Source organism: Anser anser, assembly GCF_964211835.1.
Source record: "Anser anser genome assembly, chromosome: 29".
NCBI classification, from domain to species: Eukaryota; Metazoa; Chordata; class Aves; order Anseriformes; family Anatidae; genus Anser; species Anser anser.
In genome coordinates this window covers 1,795,694-1,822,662 of record NC_139750.1, presented here as the reverse complement: position 1 = coordinate 1,822,662, position 26,969 = coordinate 1,795,694, and the positions used below count along the sequence as shown (strand labels likewise).

Here is a 26,969-nt window from a genome sequence, read left to right as displayed (position 1 = left end):
AGCCCCACAGAAAGAAACCATCATCCCATGTCCCTCTGACAGCTTTGGCAGGTAATCCTTGCTCTGGAACTTATTGTTCTTCTCTTATCTTAGGAACTCTTAAGTGTCCTCCTGAAAGATCCCATAGGCTGTGGGATTTGCCAGCAAATCTGGAGATGGCACCAGGAACAACAGCTGCGCAGCCCTTCAGCCAGAGACTTACCCTGTTCAGGGCTGGGAAGATTTCTCCCGCAGTGAGCTCTCAGCAGCCCCCCTCCACACTGCCTTTAACATCTCCCTCCCTTCTCTCAGCCGCCCTTGTCCCCTGCAGGCAGTGCCCCCAGCCCTGCTGCGCTGTGCAGAGGAGCTGCTCGTGGGCAGAGCTGTCTCTCTGCAGCGCTGCCCGCTTGCCAGGAGCTCCCCTTGGGCCCAGGAGCCCGGCCCAGCTCAGCAGCACAGGGAGCTCTTGGCAAGTCCCTGAGCCTCCAGGGGAATCGGCTTTGAATCAAACTGATTCAATCACTGTTCTTCCTTCTGTCAGCTAGAGAGAGACACCTATTTCCAGTGCTATCTTTTCTCCTGAATCAAAATAGGAGTTCCTTATGGGAGTCTTTTTTTCCTGTCCTGTTATTATTTAGGACCCCCCCAATTTGTATTCTATTTCTTTCAAGCACTTGTTAATATTCAGGAGAAGGAATTTTTTTTTCACAGCAAATGATATCCCTCTGTCTACACAGACTACACAACCCAGCAAGCTCATGGAACCATAGAATGTTTGGGGTTGGAAGGGACCTTAAGGTCTAGTTCCAGTCCCTGTGAAATGGGCAGAGTCATCTCCCTCTAGAACAGTTTGCTCAAGGTCCCATCCGACCTGACCTTGGACACTACCAGGGATGAGGCATCCACCACTTCTCTGGGCAACCTGTTCCAGGGTCTTGCCACCCACTGCGTGAAGAATTTCTTCTTTAGATCTGATCTAAATCTGCTCTCTTCTAGCTTAAAAGCACTTCCCCTTGTCCTATCACTACACTCCCTGATACAGTCTCTCCACATCTTTATCCTATGTCTCTCCCCCTGTTCTTGAATGGGGAGGGAGAGAGTGGCTGTGTGGTGCTTGGCTACCTCCTGGGGATAAAGCACAACACATCCAGGGACACAAACCTGACCAACAAGTGCTAAAGGAGACAGTGAGGGAGCCAGACCTTGTCAGTCACACTGACTGGTGGGAGCATGGGAGAGAGGGAAAACATTTCTTCCAGCAAGGTTATCTGACCAAGAACCATGTCAGTTGGGAAACCAAGGGAAAAGAGGGAATACTTGTAAAAGGTGATGTCCTATGAGGAGAGGTTGAGGACACTTGGGTTGCCTAGTCTGGAGAAAAGAAGGCTGAGGGGAGACCTCATTGCTCTCAGCAACTTCATGAGGGTGGAAGTAGAGAGGGAGGTGATGATCTCTTCTCCCTGTTAACTGATAACCAAACGTGTAGGAATGGCACATAGATGCACCGGGGGATGTTCAGACTGGACAGCAGGGAAAATTTTCTGTATTCTGAGGGTGATCAAACACTGGAACAGGCTTTCTTGAGACCTGGTTCTTGTTCCAGGCCAGTGTCAGTGTTCAAGAAGCATTTGGACATTGCCCTCATTAATATGCTGTAACTTTTCTTTAGCCCTGAAGAAGTCAGGCAGTTGGACTAGATGATCTTTGAATGTCTCTTCCAACCGAACTATTCTGGTCTAGTCTAGTCTAGTCTAGTCTAGTCACTACACACGTGTGTAGGCCCCATTTATGTATTGGAAGACCACAATAATGTCTCCTGGAGTCTCCTTTTCTTCAGGCTAATCCCAACTCTCTCAGCCACTCTTCACAGGACATGTATTTGGTGTGCCTTTGGTATTCATGTGGTAGGCTGCAGGGGGTGCTGGATGGTGAGGAACGTCAATCTGAACACTTTGGGTTAGCTCTCCTGGCTGTGTGCCATCACAATGTCCTGCACAACTCCAAACTACATGGCGTGGGGGCAGTATGAGAAACAGAAAGCCTTCATGCTGTGCAGACACACTCCATGACTGTTCCTAAACCCTCTCAAAGCCAGTTTCCTCCTGCACTAAAACACAGCTGCCCTGGAGAACCCCTGTGCAACAGCTGTCTTGAAGAGTGTTTGTTCTGTTTTCATCTTTCCTTTAATATGTGACCAAGTCTTGGAAGACAGAAGATGCTACAAAAGGCTTTGTCTGGAAGGCAAAGTTGAGGCTGAGCTGAGACATAAATAAAAAATATTCATTTATTGAGTTATTTAAACAACACTGAAAAAATGTATTTTTCTTTTATTGATGGTGTGAGGAATGATAGGAAATATGGCATTTGCCTTTGCAAGTAATGCTTCTTGGAGCTAGGAGGAACACTCTGCTACTCACCAGGATTGATCCAAGATGACCAAGAGTGGCTGTGCAAGGACATCAGCCAGCTCCCTCTGCTCTCATGGGTGAATCCCATCAGGTCCCATAGACCTGTTTATCCCATTTGGTCAAGTATGCCCTGCCCTGATCCACTCCCACCAAGTGTACATCTTCCTTGCCCCAGACTTTACCCCCATTCTCTGTGACCTGGGATTCCCAAAGGCCAGACTTGCCAGTACTGATTGAGGTGAAGAAGGAAGTCAGCACTTCAGCCTTTTCCCTGTCCTGTGTCAACAGATCTTGGTCCTCATTCAGCAGTGAGTCCACATATTCCCGAACCTTCCTTTTGTCACCTATGTACTTCTAGAAGCCCTTCTTACTGCCTTAGACATCCTTGGCCAAATTCCATTACAGTTGGGCTTCAGCTCTCTGATATTCTTCCTTACATGCTCAGACAAGGCCTCTGTAATCCTCCCAGGTTATCTGTTCTTGTTTCAACCATCTCTATGCTTCTTTTCTGTGTTGGAGTTTGGCCAGAATCTCCTGGTTCATCCATGCAGGTCTCTTGCCATTTTTGCCTGACTTTGTCTTTCTTGGAATGGACTGCTCTTGATGTTGGAGGAGGTGACCCTGGAATATTAACAAGCTTTCTGGGACTGCTCTTCTTTCCAGGGCCTTATCCCATAGTGTTCTTCCAAGGAGATATTGAAGAGGCCAAAGACTGTTCTCCTGAAGACCAGAGTTGTGAGCTTGCTTTTTCTGAGCTACGCTGTCCTCCCACAGGATCAGTCCCACCATCTCCTGGTCACTGCAGGGAACATTGTTGACTCTTCCTGAACGTACCATGAACCACAACCCCCAGATCCCTTTCTGCAGGGTTATGCTCCATCCACATGTCCTCCAGTCTATACGTACATCCAGAAATATACTGTTCCAGGTGAAGAATCTGGCATTAGTTCTTGTTAATTTTTATATGGTAGGCAACTGACCAGCGTTCAGATCTATCAAGACGTCTCTGTAAGGCCCCTATACCATCAAAAGAATTGAAGGAGCCTCCTAATTTAGTAGATGTAGGGCAGTCCACTCATGTGCCTATGCTCTCAAACACCTATTTTTTTCTCTCCTCCATTCTTTACTTATCCCTTGATGTATCTGTCAAGGAACAGACCAACCATTTTCAGAGTGTGCCGCTCAGCATTACCTTGGGGTCCTTGGAGAGCTGCATAACCTCCACCAATGGCCCTCAGGGGCTGCAGAGATAGACTGAAAGCAAACCTATTTCTTCCCAGGGTGATTTCTTCCCTGGCCTGGCAGATGAGGACAGAAGAATTTTCTTCCCACTGTCCATCCCAGTTCTGTTTCTCATTGTCATTGCAGAGAGCATTAAGTTTTAGGCATGGTCTGAGGTGTAACATTTCAAAGATGTACCAACGCCCTCAGCCAGGAGTTGGACCAGGACAAGCTGGAGCCTGTGATTTCTGACATCCATGGAGTCACTGCCAAGGCATGGTGGGACAGGACATGCAGTTATGGGGTACTTCAATGGATGGATACAGACTTCAGGACAGACAGGCTGGAATGATCCAGAGTTCCTGGGCAGGAGCTGCCTCCTGGGTAGCCAGAGCCCCAGAAGAAGGCAGATCTTCTTTTCCTGTTATGTGCCTTGTCCCACTGCCCACCAAAGGGCTGACAGCTGCTGCTCTGCTATGGTGCTGCCTGGCAGGCAACAGGCATGGCTGGGCAGGGTGACCCCTTTCTGCTTGCTCATCTGTCTCTCCTCTCTCTCGGTCATCCTGCTTGTCCTTTTCCCTCCACCTGTTTCAGTCTTTCTCTTATGCTGGGGCTCTTGGGTATGTCAGCTCCTTGGAGTGGTGGGGAGGAGTTCAGCTGAGGATCAGGCACTGGTGCTCAGCATCCTGCAGAGGAGGTGTCTGCAGGGGAACAAGGTGCCAAAGGGCCTTTCTAACCTGTGGAGCTCCCAGCAGGGCAGTCAGCAGTTTCAGCTGCAGAGTCAGGCACTAACCTTGTGGCTTCTACCCCAGCCATGTGGCCATGGGGTTGTGGTGTCCCAGCACTCCTGGGTGCAGATACTGACAAGCTCGTCAGTGTTCAGAGGGATTTTACCTGAGAGATCCTGAATATCGGACCTGGCCCCTGCATCCCCCCTGCTCCCAGATACCACAGAATTAGAGCATGACCTACTCCTCGGGAGTCTATGGGCAGAGGTCTTGCCCCTCATGGCATACTCAGACAGCAGAAAGCAGAGCTCCCGGCAGAGAACTGCAGCAAGGTCCTGCCAAATAGGACAGAGGATAGGCGTGTTGTGGGGGAGAGTCTATGAGAAATAGCTTTGGTTTTGTGCAGAGAAATCTGTTCTAACTCTTCACCGTCTTTTTCTCTTGGGACAGTTGTCAGGGCCCACAGAGAGAAAATGTCCAACAGCAGCTTCCCCACAGAATTCCTCCTCCTGTCATTTGCAGACACACGCAAGCTGCAGCTCCTGCACTTTGGGCTCTTCCTGGGCATCTACCTGGCTGCCCTCCTGGGCAACGGCCTCATCCTCACAGCCGTAGCCTGCGACCACCGCCTCCACAACCCCATATACTTCTTCCTCCTCAACCTCGCCCTCCTTGACCTGGGCTCCATCTCCACCACTCTCCCCAAGCCCATGGTCAACTCTCTGTGGGACACCAGGACCAACTCCTACTTGGGATGTGCTGCACAGGTCTTTCTGTTAGCTTTTTTACTTGGAGGAGAGTATTTACTTCTCATTGTCATGGCCTATGACCGCTATGTTACCATCTGCAAACCCCTGCACTATGGGACCCTCATAGGTGGCAGAACTTGTGTCAAAATGGCAGCAGCTGCCTGGGGCAGTGGCTTTCTCAATGCCATGCTGCACACTGCCAATACCTTTTCCCTCCCCCTCTGCCAAGGCAATGCCCTGGACCAGTTCTTCTGTGAAATTCCCCAGATCCTCAAGCTCTCCTGCTCTGATGCCTACCTCAGAGAAATTGGCGTTGTTGGGTTTTCAGCGTGTTTACTCTTTGTATGTTTTGTTTTCCTTGTGCTGTCCTATGTGCAGATCTTCAGAGCTGTGCTGAGGATTCCCTCAGAGCAGGGCCGGCACAAAGCCTTTTCCACATGCCTCCCTCACCTTGCTGTGGTCTCCCTGTTTCTCAGCACTATCATGTGTATATCATGTGTACTTGAAGCCCCCTTCCACCTCTTCCCCATCCCTGAACATTGTGGTGACAGTTTTGTACTTGGTGGTGCCTCCAGTAGTGAGCCCTCTCATCTACAGCACGAGGAACTAGGAGATCAAAGGAGCACTGAAGGAATTGATCCTACTGGTGGTAATTAAGAAAGAATAAGCTGTCTGTCTTTCTTCACAAGAAATCTCCAATTGATCACAGACAAATTATGTGCTTTGGAGCATTCTGTCATTGTTAACCATGGTTGCACACAAGTGCTTGCATTCATTCTACTTCTGCAGGGACACGCACACAGTCAGACTCACTCAGAGTCCTTCTGTAACTGCGCCTATTGTCACACGACAGGTGGCCTTCTGTGTTTCTTCTATTCATTTAAAAAGGATTTTTTTTTTTCAGTGCAGAGCCCAGGCATCAATGCAGAGCATTTTCCCTATGCATCCAGCACCTCATTTTTTCCTCCCTGAAGGTCCTCTCCATCTGCTTCCCATCATCAGATTGGGTGCTGGCAGTTCTGTACTCGGTGATGTCTCTGACATTGAACTCCCTCATCTGCAGTATGAGGAACTACGAGTTCCGGGAAGCACCGAGAAATTGACCACAAGGAACCTTGTACCATCACCAAGAACTTGCTTCCTCTTCTATGCACAGATCTCAGAGTTTGTCTTTTCCTGTAGATAATCGTACTAATGTGTTATTCTTTAGGTTTACACCACTTCTCTTGAGGCTTCATCCAATCATCTCTGAACCTGTCACAAATGCTTTGAATGCTGCCCAAGACCTGACCTCCCTACTAGCATCTCTGGAAAAAACCAGTATCCTGAATGCACTGCCAGTGTCTCCTGGGGCAGTGAAGAAATGAGGCAAGGGAGGCAGGAGACCATTGTCTGAGTCAGGATGTCATAATCAAACTAAAGCATAGAAAGGAAAAGCAAAGGCAGTGGAGGTAGGGACAAACAAATTGGAAAGTTTATAGGGATATGGCCCAGGAGTTTAGGGATGGGATCAGGAAAGCCAAGGCACAGCTGGAGAGAAACTTGGCTAGGGATGCAAAGAATAACAAGAAGGGTTTCTGCAGATAGATAAGGCAGCAAAGAAATTGTATCCTCCGTAAAAAGCATCACAGGGGACCTGACTAAAACTGACATGGAAAAGGCTGAGGTACTCAACACCATTTTGGACTTTCTCACCAGCCCATTCCACACCTCCCAAGTCACAAAATGTCAAGGCAGGGACGGGGGAGATGAAGTCCACTCACTGTAGAGAGAGAACAGGTTTGAAACTACCTGAGGAACCTGAGGGTGCAAACTCCATGAGACCCAATCAGGTGCATGCCAGGGTTCTGAGGGAACGGGCAGATGAAGTTCCTAAGCCACTATCCATCATTTTGGAAAAGTTGTTGGGGTCAGGTGCTGTCCCAGGAAGTCTGAAAATATAACACCTATCTTTTAAATGGCTAAAAATGACAACCCAGCGACCTACAGACTGGTCAGCCTCACCTCTGTGCCTGGGAAGATGTTGGAGCAGAACCTCCTGGAAAGCATGCTAAGGTTCATGGAAGACAGGGAGGGGATTTGAGATAGCCAGAAGTGCAGTTGATACAGAAAAGGGAAGGGACGCTATGCAGAGGAACCTAGACAGTCTTGAGGAGTGGGCTCATGTGAACCTCCTGCAGTTCAACAAGGCCAAGCACAAGGTCCTGCTCCTGGGTCAGGACACTCCCCAGCATCAGTGCAGATTGGGTGATGACTGGTTTGAGAGCAGACCTGCAGAGAAGCACTTGGGGATATTAGTAGACGGAAACCTGGATATGAGCTGGCAATGTTCACTTGCAGCCCAGAAAGCCAATCGTATCCTGGACTGCATCATAATACCATAGGTGGCAGGTCTAGGGAAGTGATTCTCCTCCTCTTCTCCATATGTGTGAGACCCCACCTGCATCCTGCTTTAGGGCCCTAGTGTAAGAAAACCACACACAACCTAGCCTTGAACACCTCCTGGAATGGGGCATCCACAGCTTCTCTACACAACATGTTCCAATGTCCCAGCATCCTCAGAGTAAATTTCTTCCTTATACCTAATCTAATCATACTCTCTTTTAGGTTAAAGACATTACTCCTTGTCCTGTTACTACACTCCCTGACAAAGAGTCTCTCCCCAGCTTTTCTGTAGTCCCCCTTTAGGTACTGAAAGGCTGCTAGAAGGTCTCCCCAGAGCCTTCTCTTCTGCAAGCTGAACAACCACAGCTCTCTCAGCCTGTCTTCATAGGAGAGGTCCTTGAGCCCTGTGATCATCTTTGTGGCCCTCCTCTGGACTCATTCTAATATTTCCACTTCCTTCTTTTGCTGGGGGCCCCAGAGCTGAACAAAGCACTCTGGGTGGGGTCTCATGAGAGCAGAGTAGAGGGGGAGGATCTCCCCCCCTGCCCTGCTGACCATGCTTCTTTTGATGTAGCCCAGGATACGGTTGGCTTTCTGGGCTGCAAGCACACACTGCCGGCTCATGGTGAGATTTGCATCCACCAGCACCCCCACCTTCTTCTCCTCAGGCCTGCTTTCAATCCATTCTCTGCCCAGCCTGTATTTGTCCTTGGGATTGCCCCACACCACATGCGGGACCTTGAACTTTGCCTGGTTGAACTCCATGAGGTTTGCACAGGCCCATGTCTCAAGCCTGTCAAGGTACTTCTGGATGGCTTCCCTTCTCCCCATCGTGTCAACTGCACCGCACAGCTTGGTGTCATCGGCAAACCTGATGAGGGCGCACTCGATCCCACTGTCCATGTAACCAACAAAGATGGTAAACAGTGCTGGTCCCAATACTTACCCCTGAGGAATACCACTCTTTACTGATCTCCAGTTTGTTGTTGATACAGTGACTGCAACTGTTTGAGTATGATCATCCAGCCAATTCCTTACCCGGTGAGTGGTCCGCCCGTCAAATCCATGTCTCTCCAATTTAGAGATGAGAATATCATGGGGGCCATTGTCAAATTCATTGTACAAGTTCAGGTAGATTAGGTCAGTTGCTCTTCCCCTATCTACCAATGCTGTAACCTTATCGTAGAAGACCACCAGATTTGTCAGGCATGATATGCCCTTAGTGAAGACATGTTGGCTGTCACCAATCACCTCCTCATTTTCTCTGTGTATGATCTTTCCTGGAGTGCTGCAAAGGATGGCTATAAGCTCTTCAGAAGGGACAGGCAACAACAGAGGGGCAGTGGTGTGGCTCTTCATATTAGAGAGTGTTTCGATGTTGTAGAGCTCAGGGCTGGGCTCAGAGACTTTCTTCTCCGAGACTGCAGAGTCACAGGTTCCCTGAGAATACCTGGCTTTAGTTCTTTCCCTGTGGCTGAGCCCACAGTGAGAGGTCGCTCACTTTCAGAGGGGCTGCGGTCATTGCCCAAGCCAGGCTCTGCTATCCCTGGAAGTACCCTGGGCTCTGCAGGTAGCTCCAGATTCCTCTCCTGAAGGACATCATCTACGGGTCACATGTGGGAACAGCCCTGGCTATGTAATGCAGTGACCATTCGCTGTCTTTGCTGTCAGCAGACACCTATGGGTGAGTGTTAAATCTAGCCCTTGGTCTCTGACAGGTCACAGTGCAACAATGAGCCATTCCCTTCTGAACCAAAACAGGGACAGACTCTTGTATAGACCAGTTCTTTGGGCCTATTCTTTGCACTGGCTTGGGTAGGAAATTTCAGCCTTCAGGCAGTGCACACAAGTTGTCCTGTTTATTACAAAGGTGTTGCGAGAGTCTTCACTGACTTACAGTTACTTGTACATGTATAAAGCATTTATATGAGACGGAGCAGTTTCACTCATTCATTGCAGTGGGAGGAATCCAAAGATTTATGTGGGAATGCAAGAAGCAAAAGCAGTAAAAATGCCAATAAGGAAAAAACAATTTTATTAATACTGATAAAAACAAACAAAGAAGCAAAAAGTGTATTGGAATGGGATGCACAATTTTCACTTCTGGAGAGTGAAAAAGACTTTACGAGTACTGAAAAACATCCCCCAAAGCAGTTTACTAACAGCATCCTTGAGCTCCTTGTTCCTCATGCTGTAGATGAGGGGGGTTCACTGCTGGAGGCACCACTGAGTAGAGAACTGCCAGCAAAAGGTCAAGGGATGAGGAGGACATGGAGAGGGGCTTCAGATAGGCAAACATGATATTGCTGATGAACAGGGAGACCACAGCCAGGTGAGGGAGGCATGTGGAAAAGGCTTTGTTTTGTCCCTGCTGTGAGGGCATCCTCAGCACTGCCCTGAAGATCTGCACATAGGACAGCAACAGAAAAGCAAAACATACAGTACCTGAACAAAAGCAGAAGATGAGGAATGCAACTTCTCTGAGGTAGGCATCAGAGCAGGAGAGCTTGAGGATCTGGGGAATTTCACAGAAGAACTGGTCCAGGGCATTGCCTTGGCAGAGGGGGAGGGAAAAGGTATTGGCAGTGTGCAGCACAGCATAGAGAAAAGTACTGCCCCAGGCAGCTGCTGCCATGTTGACACAAGTTCTGCTGGTCATTATTGTCCTGTAGTGCAGGGGTTTGCAGATGGCAACATAGCGGTCATAAGCCATGATGGTGAGAAGGTAAAACTCTGCTGTGACAAACATGACAAACATAAAGACCTGAGTAACACAGCCAATGAAGGAAATGGCTGTGGTGTCCCACAGGGAATTGGCCATGGCTTTGGGGACAGTGGTGGAGATGGAACCCAGGTCGAGGAGGGCGAGGTTGAGGAGGAAGAAGTACATGGGGGTGTGGAGGCGGTGGTCGCAGGCTACGGCTGTAAGGATGAGGCCGTTGCCCAGGAGGGCAGCCAGGTAGATGCCCAGGAAGAGCCCGAAGTGCAGGAGCTGTAGTTCACGTGTATCTGTGAATGGCAGGAGGAGGAACTCTGTGGGGAAGGTGCTGTTGCACATTTGCAGCCTCTTCACATATTTGACTCTCCATGGAGGAAAAGACAGATATATGTTAGAGAGATTTCTCTGAGAAAAACCCACTCCTTGTCTCAGAGGAATCACAGGAAATCACCGTTCCCTGAGTTGAATGAGTCAGCTCATTCTCCAGCTCACTCAACTGAATGACAGCATGCCTGACTTAAAATGGACCTTGGGAATCTTGTTCCCATGAAGACACCCTTGAAGGGATATGGGGATGAAAGCAGTCTCTGTCAGAACAGAAGATTACACCCACCTGCATACCAGACAGAGTAGGAGAACCACACACAGGTGGAGAAATAAGAAAGAATACCACAGTGCTCCAACCCACTGACACAGAGAAAGGCAGATGGGCACACAGTGGAGCCTTGAACTTACCAAGCTTGCATGCCACCTAGTGACACTGCAAGGCAGGTATTCTTAGCCTCATTGTTGTGTATCACCTTGCAGGACACAGGCTCCTCTCCTCTTCTGGAGGTCCAGCTGAGGAGGAGGTGGCTCATGCCCTAAAGCCCCTGAGGGCAGAAGCTGTGCTGGGTGGCAGAGGAGAGCAGGGGGTTGCTGCAGAGAAGGTGCCTGCACTGCAGGCCTGGCAGGGAGTGCCTGAATCCCCCCTCCCTTGGCGTTTCAGGCAGCAGCTCCCTCTCCCTCCCTGCCCACGTCTCTGCTGCCTGGAGCTGTCCCTACTGCCAACTGCTTCCCTGTCCCCACATCTCCTCCCTGCCATTGCTCACACACCCTGTCCCACCTGCTGTGTGCTCAGCTCTGCCCTGCAGACACCTCCTGTCCCAGGGCACTTTTCAGGGACAACTCCTCAAGTTCAGAGTCTAAGGAGCAGCTCTAACCTAACAGAAGGTAACAAGAACTGGGGACTCAGTGTCTTTATCATAATGGAAAAATAAATTCCCTTCGTCATCTGCCACCCAGCAAAGCAAGAGGAGAAATCTCAAAGCACAGAATGCTTCTCTTCAAGAATCCCTTGCTCTGGCATTTCTCTTGTGGAGTCCATTCTGAGATGCCCTGGGAGTGCTCTGGAGCTGTGAGCAGCCTGCCCCAGGCAGCAGCCTCTGGGCAACAGCAAGACCCTGCCCTGCACTGATGGGGGGGGGGCTCCTTCCACCCACACCTTCTCCCCACAGCGCCCTGGGCAGCTCCCCAGGCAGGCTGAGTGCTGAGCCTGGCAGGTGGCAGAGGCCCTGCCCTGGCACACAGCCCCTGGGGCACAGCAGGGACTCTGCACTGCACCACAGCCCTGGCCACCCCTGCGTGCACCCTGGCTGCACAGCCTGCAGCCGGCCCTGCAAGAAGGAACCCTCATGTCCTGTCCCTCTGAGAGCTTGGGCAGGTAATCCCTGCTCTGAACCTTGTTATTCTCTTCTCCAAAGAAACTCTGAGAGTCCTCCTGTAAGCTCCCATGGGCTGTGGGATTTGCCAGCAAATCTGGAGATGGCACCAGGAACAAGAGCTGTGTTGCCCTGCAGCCAGAGACTTACCCTGTTCAGGGCTGGGAAGATTTCTCCAACAATGAGCTCTCAGCAGTCCCCCTTCACACTGCCTTTAACATCTCCCCCCCCTAACAGCACCCTTGGCAGCTCCCCGGGCAGGCTGAGTGCTGAGCCTGGCAGGCAGCAGAGGCCCTGCCCCGGCACACAGCCCCTGGGGCAAAGCAGGGACCCTGCTCTGCACCACAGCCCTGGGCACCCCTGCCTGCACCCCGGCTGCACAGCCTGCAGCTTGCCCTGTGAGAAGGAGCCCTCATGTCCTGTCCCTCTGACAATTTGGCAGATAATCATTACCCAGGAATCATCCCCATCCTCTACACTAGAGAAGCCAGGACAGACACTGTGACATGTCCTACCAGCCATGATAAGTGGCAGCTGTAAAAGAACCTGTAGGATACTGCACCTGCCTGCCCTCACACAGACACTTACCCTGTTCAGGGCTGGGAAGATTTCTCCCGCAGTGAGCTCTCCCTCCACACTTCCTTTAACATCTCCCTCCCTTCTCCCAGCCGCCCTTGTCCCCTGCACGCAGTGCCCCCAGCCCTGCTGCGCTGTGCAGAGGAGCTGCTCGTGGGCAGAGCTGTCTCTCTGCAGCGCTGCCCGCTTGCCAGGTGCTCCCCTTGGTCCCAGGAGCCCAGCTCAGCTCAGCAGCACAGGGAGCTCTTGACAAGTCCCTGGGCCTCTGGGAGAATCAACTTTGAAACACACTGAAGTAAACATTTACGTTGTTACCCTCCACTGGACAGGGAACACTGTCCTTTTTCATTTCAGAAGAGGTATGATGTCCAAGAATCACTTTTCCATGTCCTGGTTTTAGGCAGAACACCCACACAAGGACCGGGAGGGATCTCCCTCTCCCTGTAGAGGAAAGGGTTTCAGCTGAGTCAGTCAAGGCATCTCCTTCTTTATTTGCAGTCCAGAGGCTAGAAGGAGGCTTCAAGCCTCCTCGCACAAGCCCACAGGAGTTGGGATTCCGCTTTACTTGGTTTATGTGTGCACAAACCAGACATCTGCATGTCTGCTGCATGTCTCAGCTCCCAGCACATTTAATGGAGGTGGAGGGCAGGAGGGATCTGTTCAGATGCAGACCCCTGGTGACATTGGAGGTGTCAGAGTGACATTTGAGTGGCATTTGTGGTGTCATATTTCTCTGGGTCATAAACAGAGATTTTATTGATGCATGTCCAATATAATATAGCTGTAGCCAGTGTTCAATAGCAAAGAAATAAAAGGCTGGCTATGACCTGGTTGCCATCACCGAAGCAGGGTGGGACCACTCCCATGACTGGAGTGCTGCAATGACTGGCTATAGGCTCTTCAGAAGGGACAGGAGCGCAGAAGAGGTGGTGGTTTGGTTCTCTGTATTAGAGTGTTTTGTGGTTGTGGAACTCGAGTCTGGGAATGATAAGGTTGAGTTCCTGTGGGTTAAGATCAGAGAGAAGGCCAGCAAGGCAGGCATCCTGGTGGGGGTCTCTTATAGACCGCCAAAACAGGATGAGGAGACAGGAGAGGCATTCTACAAGCAGCTGGCAGAAGTCGTGCAATCGCCAGCACTTGTTCTGATGGGGCACTTCAACTTCTCAGGTATCTGCTGGAAATACAATACAGCTCAGCGGAAGCAGTCTAGGAGGTTCCTGGAGAGCGTGGATATAGCTTCCTGACAAAGCTGGTTAGTGAACCTACCGGGACGGTGCCCAGCTAGACTTTCTGTTCACAGAGAAGGACTGGTGGGAGATGTAGTGGTCGGGAGCTGTCTTGGGCAGAGTGACCGTGAAATGGTATGGTTTTCTATTCTTGGTGAAGTCAGGAAGGGGATCAGTAAAACTGCTGTCTTGGACTTCTGGAGGGCAGACTTTGAGCTGTTCAGGACACTGGCTGGCACCTTGGGAGGCATTTCTGAAGGACAGAGGAGTCCAAGAAGGCTGGGCACTCTTCAAGAAGGAAATCTTAATGGCTCAGGAGCAGTCTGTCCCCATGTGCCCAAAGATGACCCAGAGTGGATAAAACGTAAACACAAAAAGGAGGACTAAGGAGAATCTCCATCCTTTACTGGATGCGGGGGGAAACCTAGTGTCCAGAGAGGAGGAAAAGGCTGAGGTGTTTAATGTCTTCTTTGCCTCAGTCTTTAGGAGAAAGAGCAGTTGTTCTCTGGCTACCCAGCCGCCTGAGCTGGCGGAAGGGGATGGGGAGCAGAACGTGACCCTCGTAATCCACGAGGAAATGGTTGGCAACCTGATAAAGCACTTAGATGTATGCAAGTTAGTGGGGACGAATGGAATCCACCCGAGGGTACTGAGAGAACTGGCGGAAGAGCTAAGCAAGCCACTTTCCATCATTTATCGGCAGTCCTGGCTATCAGGGGAGGACCCAGTTGACTGGCGGCTAGCAAACATGAAGCCAACCTACAATGAGGGCTGGAGGGTGGACCTGGGAAACTATAGGCCTCTTAGTTTCACTTTAGTACCAGGGAAGCTCATGGAACAGGTTATCTAGAGTATCATCAAGTGGCACTTGCAGGGCAACCAGGCGATCAGGCCCAGTCAGCATGGGTTTATGAAAGGTAGGTCCTGCTTAACATACCTGATCTCCTTCTATGGCAAAGTGACGCACTTAGTGGATGAGGGAAAGGCTGTGGATGTGGTCTACCTTGACTTCAGTAAGGCTTTTGACACCCTTTCCCACATTATTCTCTTGAAGAAACTGGCTGCTCATGGCTTGGACTGGCGTACACTTCTTTGGGTTAGAAACTGGCTGGGTAGCTGGCCCCAAAGAGTTGTGGTGAATGGAGGACTCCACTAGTGACCAGCAGTTGGAGGCCGGTCACTAGTGGAGTCCTCCAGGGCTCAGTATTAGGGCCAGTTCTCTTTAATATCTTTATCGATGATCTGGATGAGGGGATCGAGTGCACCCTCAGTAAGTTTGAAGACGAAACCAAGTTAGGTGCATGTGTCGATCTCCCTGAGTGTAGGAAGGCTCTGCAGGAGGATCTGGATAGGCTGGACAAATGGGCTGAGGTCAACTGTATGAAATTCAACAAGGCCAAGTTCTGGGTCCTGCACTTGGGGCACAACAACCCCAAGCAGCGCTACAGGCTGGGAGATGAGTGGTTGGAAAGCTGCCTGGCAGAGAAGGATCTGGGAGTATTGGTTGATAGTCGGCTGAATATGAGCCAGCATTGTGCTCAGGTGGCCAAGAAGGCCAACAGCGTCCTGGCTTGCATCAGAAACAGTGTGGCCAGCAGGACTAGGGAAGTGATCGTTCCCCTGTACTCGGCTCTGGTGAGGCCGCCCCTCGAGTACTGTGTTCAGTTTTGGGCCCCTCACTACAGGAGGGACATGGAGGTGCTGGAGCATATCCAGAGGAGGGCAATGAAGCTGGTGAGGGTTCTGGAGAACAAGTCTTACGAGGAGTGGCTGAGGGATCTGGGATTGTTTAGCCTGGAAAAGAGAAGGCTCAGGGGCGACCTTATTACACTCTACAGGTACCTTAAAGGAGGCTGCAGCGAGGTGGGTGTTGGTCTATTCTCCCATGTGCCTGGTGATAGGATGAGGGGGAATGGGCTAAAGTTGCGCCAGGGGAGGTTTAGGTTGGATGTTAGGAAAAAGTTCTTTACTGAAAGGGTTGTTAGGCATTGGAATGGGCTGCCCAGGGAAGTGGTTGAGTCACCATCCCTGGAGGTCTTTAAAACTCGTTCAGATATGGAGCTTAGAGATATGGTTTAGTGGAGGACTTGTTAGCGTTAGGTCATAGGTTGGACTAGGTGATCTTGGAGGTCTCTTCCAACATAGACAATTCTGTGGTTTTGTGATAATGTCAGTTATTATAGGAATGGTCAATATTCTGTGTGTCTGTGTGTGTATGTTTATTTCAACTTTTCCTTATTTTTAATTTGGCTAATTTTGCACAGTAAAATTGTATTATTCATCCCATTTCCATTTCAGTATCTACTTGTTGAGCATAGTTCAAAGACTCTGCACACAACGAGCCAGGCTCTCTGTGAATATAAACAAAAGAAAGGAGCCTGCACTGCCTTCTTTGTCTGACGTCCTTCCTCTGAGACCTGGTCTGGATCTGCAGGGGCAGTGCCCGTGTGCAGGGGTGCTGAGGAAAAGAACCCCATCCCAGCACACGGCCAGGGAGCACCAGCGCTTGGTGCCTGCAGAGCTGCTCTCTTGCCACTGCCACCCTCTCCTGCTGAGCCCTGCTGGTGGGGTCAGGCCCCGCTTCTCCTGTAGCTTGGTGCCAGTGCTGCTGTGGGGCTGTGCTGGGACTGCAGGCAGGGACAGGCAGTGGGCACGGCAGTGGCACAGCTGGCCTCCACTTGCTGCAGCACTTCCCTCCTAAGAGGGGATCTCCTCCGGGCACTGCCTGAAGGCTGAGGCCTTCCTGCAAAGTTGCTGTCAAGAACAAGCCCAAGGAAGAGACTCCAAGGAGGCTCTGTGCTTTGCTGCTTTCCACAAGGGCTCGGTGTGGTGAGAGCAGAGTCCCAGCATGGAGTTTAGGGATCTGGGGCTGGTTCACAAGTTCCCTGTTAGTTGCTAGTGGCCATGCAGCTGATGAATAGTTCTAATTCCTAGACTATCGGGCTCCACAGAACATGATGGCGCTGATGGCAGATGAGGGTTTTTTGTTTTGTTTTGATTTGTTTTGTTTTGTTTTGTTTTGTTTTGTTTTCCTGGAGGGAGCCAGGAGCTTCCAGGAGAGCCCAGGTGATCTGCAGGGGCAATATGAGCCTGGGAGACAACCGCACAACCGCAGAGCGTGAGCCTGTCCAAGGTGGACTGACCAGAGCTCAAGTGCTCAATCTGGTGTGAGCAGGCAGAGGAGAGCTCTGCAGCCCCAGGGCACGCAGCAGCCCCAGCAAAGGAGTCTGGCGAGTGATTCCTTGCAGCCCTGGGGCAATGGAAGTGACCCCATGAGCTGGGTCTGCCTCCCAGTCTGACCAGCACGGGCCTGCAGAATGGCCCTGTGCCCCGGGCACCACAGCCCCCTCGCCCTGCAGAGCAGCACCGCCAGCTGGGACTGTGGCTGGGGCGGGGGCTGGGAGGTCACTTCCCCTGAGTGTCTTCTAGGCCAGCTTCAGGCACATGGCTTCTGGACGTGAGTGTGATCTTCACTGTGCACAAGGAGCTGAGAGACCACAAACAGGCACGGGGCTGGAACATTGCCTGCAACGTCCCTCCTGCCCTAGCACCCCACAGGACTGGCACATAACTGGCTGCTGTTTGTCAAATGGGCTGGGAGTCCAGCAGCAGTGCCATGGGCTTGAAGGATCACAACCAGTTCACTTCTACCTGGGCAGATTCTGGCCCAAGAAGGGAGTGTTTTGTACGTATGGTATAAGGCATATGAGGCAGTGGTGCCTCAGAAGCTTTAAGTCCAGTAGGGATCAAATGGCTGTTAAATGGCCTCTGAGTCGACTTCTTTCTGAAGTAGCTGACAGGTCATCCCTTGAATCCTGGCTGGGATCTGTGCCTTTAGGGTCACATCTACTGGTCTTAATGACAGGCCAGCAGATGCGCCTGCTTTGCACATAGTTTGTGAGATCCTCTCTCCCTAAGTACCTGGTAGGCCCCATTGAGGAAGAGGTCTTGAACGGGTGTTGGCATGTCAGAGGTTTCAGCTTTTGCCTCATTCATCCTTCAGGGCTGCTTTCAGTTTTCTACACAGAGGGGGCCACTGCCTCCCAGATGCCTGGGGGAACACAAAGCCTTCATGAGGCCATGGAAGAAGTTACCCTGGGTCCATAGGAGCCATTCTAGAACCAAAACATGTAGGCAGGAAGCGCACTTTTGTGGTGTTGCAGAGCTGCTGGGCACATTGTGCAGGGTGCTCCGACAGCCTTTGTGTCCTTCTCCATGCTGGCTTAGGAGCTGCTTCTTTCTCAGGAACAGAGGAGCCAACAGAGGTGAGACACATACTCTGAGTTCATGAAAGCCATCAGAAAGCTGCCCCTAAGAAGATGAGTGATATCGGGAGGGCAGGAGGAGCCTGGCCAGGAGAGATGTGAGATTTGGGGGAGGAAAGAGGAGCTTGGACAGCAGAAGCTAACGATTTTGGAGAGGTAAGAATATTCAGGTAATGTTGATCCCACCATATAGCTGACTTAAAGCAGCCATGTGAGGCCCTTACCCTATTTTAACCTGTTACATTAATACCTAAATCTAAATGCCACTCCACACCCTGACAGGAATCCACTGCTCTAACTTTTGACCACAATATCCCTTGAAGCCAAAATTAGTCCATGACCCCTCTCCGTTACCTTTACTCTCTCGCTCACCCTGATCCCTGCCATTAACACTAGCATTGAAATGCTCTATTTAACCCTAGTCTTCTTGCAGACCTAAACAAAACCCTCAGCCAAAGAGCTTGCCCATACCCTAACCACAGACCTGACACCCCAAGCAGAACACCAAAACCTCCCACGAAACATCTACTTAATCTCTCACCCAGAAAGGTTCGCATAGTCCCTAATGCCATACACGAACAACTATCATCCAAAGCCTGTCTTCCTGTGCATTAACCTTCTCACCTTTAACCCTTTTCCTGACCCTTAACTTTAGGTTCCTGTTCCCTTGGGGGAGGGCAGGAACCGTGAGATCGCGGTGCAGTCACATGGCATTCAAAGATGAATGTGAAGGGCCATGGATCTGAGCAGCTTGTAGATCACAAGGAGGAGATGGGTGGGAACGCTCTGATGAGCTCAGCTCTGCCTCACAATCTCCTGCCCCAGCAGGAAGAATATGACTGTGGAAGGGACTGTGAGGTCACTTCTGTCTCTGCAGTTGATAGGGCAGCAGCAGCAACGTGTCACGGAAAGGGACTGTGAGGTCACTTCTGTCTGAAGTAGCTGACAGGTCACACTTCTACCTAGGATCTGTACTTTTCAGCTGAAATCTGCCAGTGGTCCTGCTAGGCCAGCAGAAGGCACCTGGTTGGCATGCTGACTGTGGGATCCCCTCTGCCTACATACCCAGGAGGACCCATACAGAAAGAAGGCCTGAATATGGCTTGTCCTGTCCCTTCTGCTTGAGTCCATGACCGGACAGCAGCTGGCGCAAGGCTTGGTTGTGTCTACACAAGAAGCTGCAAGGCCAGCAGCAGGACCATGGTTTGGAAGATGCTGGTGAGGTGACTTCTGTCTGGTTGGCTGACAGGCCACTAGAAGGCCAATGGGTTGGGATGCCTATTTCAGGAGTGGTTTCCACCCTGATGGAGCTCTCTTTGGTAGTAGGAAAGAGCAGGAGAGAAAAAACTGCCGCAAAGTGCACCTTGGAAGGTTGGCACTGGCCATGAAGAGGAAGAAATGTCCCTCAAAGGGTTGTGCTGTGGTGCTAGAGATCACTCAAAGAGTGTCTATGATCAGACCATGGCTTTGTGTTTCAAGGAACAGCTGGTGAGGGTTGACGAGACATTGGTGAAACCACGGAAATGCCGGGATGAGAGCAAGGTGGTGAACAGAGATGGGTGTCTGTAGCCTTCAAGGAAATAGGGCAAAGTGTGGGGCAGCATAGGGAAGTCTGGAGAGGACAAAGAGGTGGGTGCTGGCAAGAAGAGAAGGCCCCAACAGCCCTGACATTTTTGTCCCCTTGGATAGAGCTTCGGAGGAGATGAGATATAGTCATTGCAAGGGGGCTCATTGCTTTCTTGAGACCCTGTGCAGAGGCAGGGAAGTGTTATGCCATTGTTCTCCTGGTATCACACTGCCCACCACATCCCACAGACAGCGTGAGCCATGAGCCAGATGTGGGGGTGCAGGATCTTCCCTCCCAGTCGCTTTTACTTCACCACAACAAACCCAGAGTTTTCTCAGCACAGTGCTTTGCCTATCTGTAAACATGGCCTCCAATTATCTGCCCTAACAAGTCCCTGAGGAGAATCTCTTGGTAATGGCCCTCAGTGGGGACCATTAATACTCCAAGTTACTTCAACTTTTCCTTCTGACTTTACTTTCTCAAGCAATTGCATCATTCTCCTCTCAGTACCTGAGGTTCACAGGCTGAGCACCAAAATCCACCATGGAATTCATTAAAATGCAGAAACACCTAAGGAACCATATGTCTCCCATAGTTTTATTCAAGTCTTCAAGACTTGGACAGCTAATTGGAGAGCTTTCATGGTGTAGTTAAGGAGGAAGATTTCAAAAAGCACCTAATAAAAATCTTTTCTCTTTTTAAAGGGTGGATTTAGTTGCATTTCAGCTTTGAGCATCTTTCTTCGATTGATATTAATCCAGGGCTTCTCCTGTGGAAACATCCATAGGGAGGAAAAGCAGACTCTTGAGGTCTGACAGTGCATGGACAACCTTGCTCCTCACCACCCCAACCCTGACATTTCTCTCATTGCCACCTGGCACTTGCATCACTTTTCCTTACACCAGACTTCTGCACTGAAGTCTGCAGCTGGATGTTACAGCCCCTTTGCACCAGCTCCCACCTGCTTTCCTTAGAGACCTGGCTGCACACAGCCACAGAAGGGTTTTTCCTTATTTTAAAACAAACAGCAGGAAAACATGCAGCAATTTTCCAAACAGCAAACAAGCTCCTCATCTTGTATGTCTCCAGTGAGGTTTGCCTCACTGGTTTATCCTCACAAAAGGATGACTGTAAATTAAGTATTTTATACTGATTGATAGGAAATTAAAAGTATTAAGATTAGTATTATTCCATATGATCCTAATTCAATGATAAATGATGAGGAGCTTGCTACAGAAACAATTAGGCAGACTGCTAATAGATGGGCAAGCTTCAACTCAATGAAGTTCAAAGCAGCAACTGGGTCAGTGAGAGAGGCCTGAATGGTCAAAGGGTAAGGGGAGGGCAAAGCAGGAGAACCATGGGAAGTGCATAGGTCCAGACAGGCAGCTGGAAAGGGGACATTCAACAGGGATTGTTTATTCAAGACGGGTGGAAGTACCTGGAAGATGAGGGAGTACACCATGATGGACAAAGCGATGACAATGCAAGTACAGGTGACCATCAGTATTTGTTCTCCTGTGATGAATATAGATCCTGAAAATTCACCTAAAGTAGGATGTAGATCACTGGTGAAGGAACTGTCTTTTTGTGCCATCACCAATGTGGATTACAAAAACACTTCCACACAACAGTAATATATCCCACCCCATCTTTGTCATCCTGTGGGGCAGGGGAGATAGAGCCAACAGCCAAGGGACATATTTGGGTGTCAAAGAGGGGGCCCAGCAGAGACAAGGAGTCAAGGCAGTGGGGTGGGGGAGGCCAGGAGAAGCAGCCCAAGGGGTGGTGCTGCATTTGAGCACATGTTTGTGCCAGGACTCTCAGTGGGCAGCAGCAGTCCGGAGGCGAGGGGAGGCCAGGAAGCACATGCCAAGAGCGCTCCTGCCAGCAGAGGCAAGGCTGGGTCTGAGGGCAAAGGGAGAGGCAGGTGCAGGGCAGGGGGCTGCAAAGGCACTGCTGACCTTCTTGCCCCTGCGCTGGGCCTCAGCAAATGTGCTGGCCAGCACACACTGGGAGGTACTGGCATGCATCAGAGAGCAGCAAGAAGGGCGCTGGAGAGGGCCGTGGCGACGTGGTTGGCAGAGCCCCATGCAGGGGCTGGCTGGGGGTCCCCTCTGCTGCAGCCACCGCACGGAGCATGGCAGGAGGAGGGCAGGCAGGGCTCGTGGCCAAGGGGCAGAGCCTGGCCCTGGATGCTCCATGACCGCCTTGCAGGTCCTGACAGGCTGCGGTGAGGGGACGAATGCCCTGGGCCCCCTCCTGCTCTGCCCAGGCCAGCAAGGGCCCAGAGCGGCCTCCTCTCCCCTGCCCCTGCAACTCTGTGCTCCCTTCCCCAGCCCTGGCTCTGCAGCACCAAGCCCTGCTGGGAGCCCTCCCCTGCATGCTCCCACCACTCCCTGAAGCTGCTGTTGCTCTCTGCCAGGCAATGCCCAACCCAGCCCTGCCCCTGCCCACCTCTCCCCACCTCCCTGCCCTCTCCCCAACACAGCCCAACCCAGCCCAGCCCAGCAGCCCAGGCTGAGCTGGCCCCAGGGCAGTGCCCACCGCAGGCTGCTGCAGGGCTCTGGGCATGGCCAACACAGCCCAAAGCCCCTCGCAAGGCACCGCAGCTGCTGGGACAAGGGAGGCTCTGGGCCTCCCCAGAAGCCCCCGGGCTGGGGCCAGCCATGGCTCAGGAAATGTAGGTCCGTGAAGCTGGAGGAGCCCTGGTCTCTTGCCTGGGAGATCCCCAGCACAGAGTCTCTGTGCCTCGCAGGGCCAGCCCCGCTCCCCAGGCCAGCACAAGAGGCCTGCCCCAGGCACAGAGCAGCTCCAGATTCCTCTCCAGGATGCGATTTGCCATCAGGCCCAGCACCAGTGGGACACTCCCAGGCCAGTGAAAGGCCAGCTACTATTTGCTAGGCTATGTACAACCAAGAAGGCATCCCACAGTCCTTCAGTGATCATTATGGGACTCTGACCCATGGTGAAGCCCAGAAAAACAAGAGGCCTGTCCAGGGAAGGTGTCCTTGGTTGTATTTCTGACACTATCTTTGGCAGACGAGTGCAGACATGTGGCAGAGATGCCACTGTAGAGACATCAGGACTGTCACCAAGGCACACGTGATCTGAGGGCTAAGAGAAATGCAAGGGAACAAGAGAACAAAGTGGAAGCCAAAAGAGAGCAGCAGTGAAAAGGCCACGTCCTGCTGCTGGCCATGGCCATGGCTCCAGGGAAGCAGCAGCCCCGACCCAAAGGCAGCAGAGAGGCAGAGCCCAGCGGGCAGTGAGGGGCAGCCCTGAGGGCCACCGGGGCTGCTCCTCCGTGTGGCAGCTGGGCTCTCGGTCCTGAGCTCCTCGTGCATGTTGGGGCTGCTCCCCCAGCTGCAGAAGAGATGGGAGGAGATGGGACATGAGACCAGTAAATTTCTACTCTCTTCTTTATTGTCATTATCTGCACGAGATGCCCAGTTCTATAAGTACATTAGAGGATTGGGTCAAAACTAAAAAAAAACATTACATATCGGACACCAAGAATAACATTAAGTCAAATTCACAAGCTTTAGACAATATTAAGAAAGAAATAAAATTAAAGAAGATTGTCCTAACAGTTTATTTCAGAAAATATCAGTGTCCTGATAGGATTATTGGCACATGACTTATGTTGAAGAGTAATGTGTGCAAATACTTGCTTGAAGCATGTATCCAAAGAGTTTCCTCACTGCATCCTTAGGCTCCTGGTTCCTTGTGCTGTAGATGAGGGGGTTCACTGCTGGAGGCACCACCGAGTACACAACTGCCACTAGCAGGTCCTTGGATGAGGTGGAGTACGAGGGGAGCTTCAGGTAGGTAGGCAAGCCAGTGCTCACAAACAGGGAGATCACGGCCAGGTGAGGGAGGCACGTGGAAATAGTGGCAGTGTCCACTCTGTTGGTCCTCCCTGCCTCTCCCAGGAGGCCATCCCAGCCCAGACCCTCCCCAGCTCTCCACACCTCCTTGCCGTCTCCCCAGCCCAGCCCAGCCCAGTCCAGCCCAGCCCAGCCCAGCAATGCAGCCCAGGCTGGGCTGGCCCCAAAGCAGCAAATGGAGAAGTGGAGGTCAGTGGCAGTGTCCCTGCTGCTGCTGCCATCTGTAGGAGACCCCCCTGTATGCTACTCAACAGGGAAGCCAGCAACCACCAAGGCGAGCCCCGCTCCCCAGCACAGCACACCAAAACACTGCTGGCCCTGGGCTCCTCAGGCAGCACCACTGCACATACACAGCACCCTGCTCTGCTTCCAGCACACCCCATGTCCCACACAGCCTTGTCCCAGTCCAGCACGTCTGGGCTGGCCTGAGCAGCCATTCCTGCAGCCCCTACCGCCCATGTTGCCCACAGCCCCCGAGCTGGCAGTGCTGCTCTGCAGAGCGAGGGGGCTGTGGTTACCGGGGCCATGGGGGCACTCTGCAGGGCCGTGCTGGTCAGGCTGGGAAGGCAGAGCCAGCTGGTGGGGGGCACTGCCACTGACTGCCTCCCACACAAGCTCTTCTGAGGCCATTGAGCACAACTGTAAGGAGACCAGCTTCATCCTCTTGACGGCCTCCCCTCAGGTATTTATATATACATTAATGAGGTCTCCCCGCAGTCTTCTCTTTTCCAGGATAAACAGGCCCAGTTCTCTCAGCCTGTCCTCGTGCGAGAGGTGCTCCAGGCCCCTCATCATCTTTGTAGCCCTCCTCTGAACTTGCTCCAGTAGTTCTACAGTAGTTCTACATATCTCTTGTACTGGGGAGCCCAGAACTGGACACAATACTCCAGGTGGGACCTCACCAGGGCTGAGCAGAGGAGGAGGATCACTTCCCTTGACCTGCTGGCAACACTCTTCCGAATGCAGCCCAAGATACAATTGCCCTTCTTGGCCACAAGGGCACATTGCTGACTCATGGGCAGCCTGCTGTCCACCAGGACTCCCAGGTCCCTCTCTGCAGAGCTGCACTCCAGCAGGACCCCCCCCCAGCCTGTACTGGTTTATGGGGTTTTTCATACCTATTTGCAGGACCCTGCACTTGCCCTTGTTGAACTTCATGAGATTCCTCTTGGCCCAACCCTCCAGACTGTTGAGGTCCCTCTGAATGGCAGCACAGCCCTGTGGGGTATCAGCCACTCCTCCCTGCTTTGTGTCATCAGCAAACTTGCTGAGGGTGCCCTCCGTTCCATCGTCCAAGTTGCTGATGAATGAGTTGAACAAGACTGGACCCAGTACTGACCGCTGGGGGACACCACTAGCTACAGGCCGCCAACTAGATTCTGCACCACCAAGCACAACTCTCTGAGCTCTGTCGTCCAGCCAATTGTCAGTCCACGTCACCGTCCACTCATCTAGGCTGCACTTCCTGAGCTTGTTAATGAGGATGTTATGGGAGACAGTGTCAAGAGCCTTACTGAAGTCAAGGTAGACCACATCCACTGCTCTCCCCTCATCTACCCAGCTAGTCATCTCATCATAGAAGGATATCAGACTGCTGAAACATGACTTCCCCTTGGTGAATCCATGCTGACTATTTCTGATCACCGTCTTCTCCTCCACATGCTTGGAGATGACCTCCAGCATGAGCTGCTCCATCACCTTTCCAGGGATGTCAGTGAGGCTGGCTGCAGTTGCCAGAGTCCTCCTTACCCTTTCTGAAGACTGGCATGATATTGGCTCTCCTCCAGTCCTCAGACACCTCTTCTGTTCTCCAAAACCTTTCAAAGATGTTGGAGAGTGGTCTAGCAATAACATCGGCCAGCTCCCTCAGCACCAGTGGGTGCATTCCTTCGGCGCCCATGGATTTGTGGATGTCAAGTTTGCTTAGCTGACCTCTGACCTGATCTTCTTCAACCAAGGGAAAGTCCTCTTTTCTGCAGACTTCCTCTCTTGTCTCCAGGATCTGCGATTCCTGAGGGCTGATCTCAGCAGTAAATACTGAAGCAAAAAAGGCATTTAGTAACTCTGCCTTCTCCGTATCGCTTGTCAACAGGGCACCCACCCCATTCAGCAGCGGGCTGACATTTTCAAGTCTTCCATTTTCAACTGATGTATTTAAAGAAGCCCTTCTTGTTGACCTTGACATTCCTTGCCAGATCTAATTCTAAATGGGCCTTGGCCTTCCTTGTCACATTCCTGCATACTCTGACAGCATCCCTATCTTCCTCCCAAGTGACCTGTCCCTTTTTCCACATACTGTAAACTTCCTTCTTCTGTCTGAGCTTCACCAGGAGCTCCCTGCTCATCCATGCAGGTCTCCTGCCCCCTTTGCTTGCCTTCTTGCTCATGGGGAGGCACCCAGCTTGACCTTGGAGGTAGTGATGTTTGAATACTGACCAGCTGTCTTGGAACGCCCTTCCGTCCAGGGTACTAACCCATGGAATTCTTCCAAGTAGATACCTGAAGAGGCCAAAGTTTGCTCTCCTGAAACCCAGGGTCGCAATCCTACTTTATACCCTGCTTCCTTCTCGCAAGATCCTGAATTCTGGCATATCATGGTCGCTGCAGTCAGGGCTGCCTCTGACCTTCACATCTCCAACTAGTCTTTCCTCATTCGTCAGTCCAAGGTCCAGCAGCACAACTCTCCTTGTTGGCTCTCAACTCGCTCTTCATTCACCCCTAGGCAGAGCTCCACGTATTCCAGTTGCTCTCTCACATAAAGAGCAACTCCACCACCTCACCTTCCTGGCTGGTCTTTTCTAAAAAGCACGTAGCCTTCCATGACAGCATTCCACTCATGCAAGCTATCCCACCATGTCCCTGTGATTGCAGTGAGATCATAGCCTTGTGACCGCATGCAGATCTCCAGTTCTTCCTGTTTGTTTCCCATAGTAGGCGCATTAGTATACAAGCGTTTCAGGGAGCTGAAATGCTTATCTCTCGTGCTGTGTGTGCATGTATAGAAACACTTGAGATGTCTTTCACTCAACTCAGCCCCTTGTGGGGCAGACCCTGCTGTCCCTGGTATTCCTTACCAAAAGATGAGGGTGCAGAGCTTACCAAGAAGGCTTGCCTGTCACTGTCCTCTGCTGCCTTGGATTTTGGGTCTGCTTCCTTCCTGGTTTGCTTCCTCTTCTGGGTCCCCAGGTTCTTCTTCCTCCCACCCCCCCTTCTTTTTCCTCACTCTTCCTTTTATTTTCCCTATCTCTAACTTATGTTCCTAAGGCTAACACTCTTTCATATCCTACTGTTATCTGTTACACGCCCCCCCTTCCCCCAAAGTGACATTTAGCATGATTTGGGTGCAGAGTTGACTACTATAGTCACATGTTTATCACGTACTTCATTGAGCTCATTATCATATTCAGAGGTGTTAACATCAACATTAATTTTACACATAATCATGCAAAAGCTTTCACTCTGGGCACTATAGCTGTCAATGTTTTGTTTTGTCACCAAACAGGGTCGTCCTGCCACTAGAACACTCCCTCCTTCAGCCACCTCTCACACCAAGCTT

The 26,969-nt window shown here is 51.4% G+C and overlaps 2 pseudogenes across 2 annotated transcripts; one reads left to right on the top strand and one right to left on the bottom strand.

Moving 5' to 3' along the window:
* Window positions 1-4,707: 4,707 nt before the first annotated feature.
* Window positions 4,708-5,695, top strand: LOC310887764 (olfactory receptor 14C36-like; annotated as a pseudogene). Its single transcript has one exon. The product of its transcript is annotated as an olfactory receptor 14C36-like (transcript).
* Window positions 5,696-9,567: 3,872 nt separating this feature from the next.
* LOC310887763 (olfactory receptor 14C36-like) lies at window positions 9,568-10,819 on the bottom strand (annotated as a pseudogene). Its single transcript has one exon. The product of its transcript is annotated as an olfactory receptor 14C36-like (transcript).
* Window positions 10,820-26,969: the final 16,150 nt, after the last annotated feature.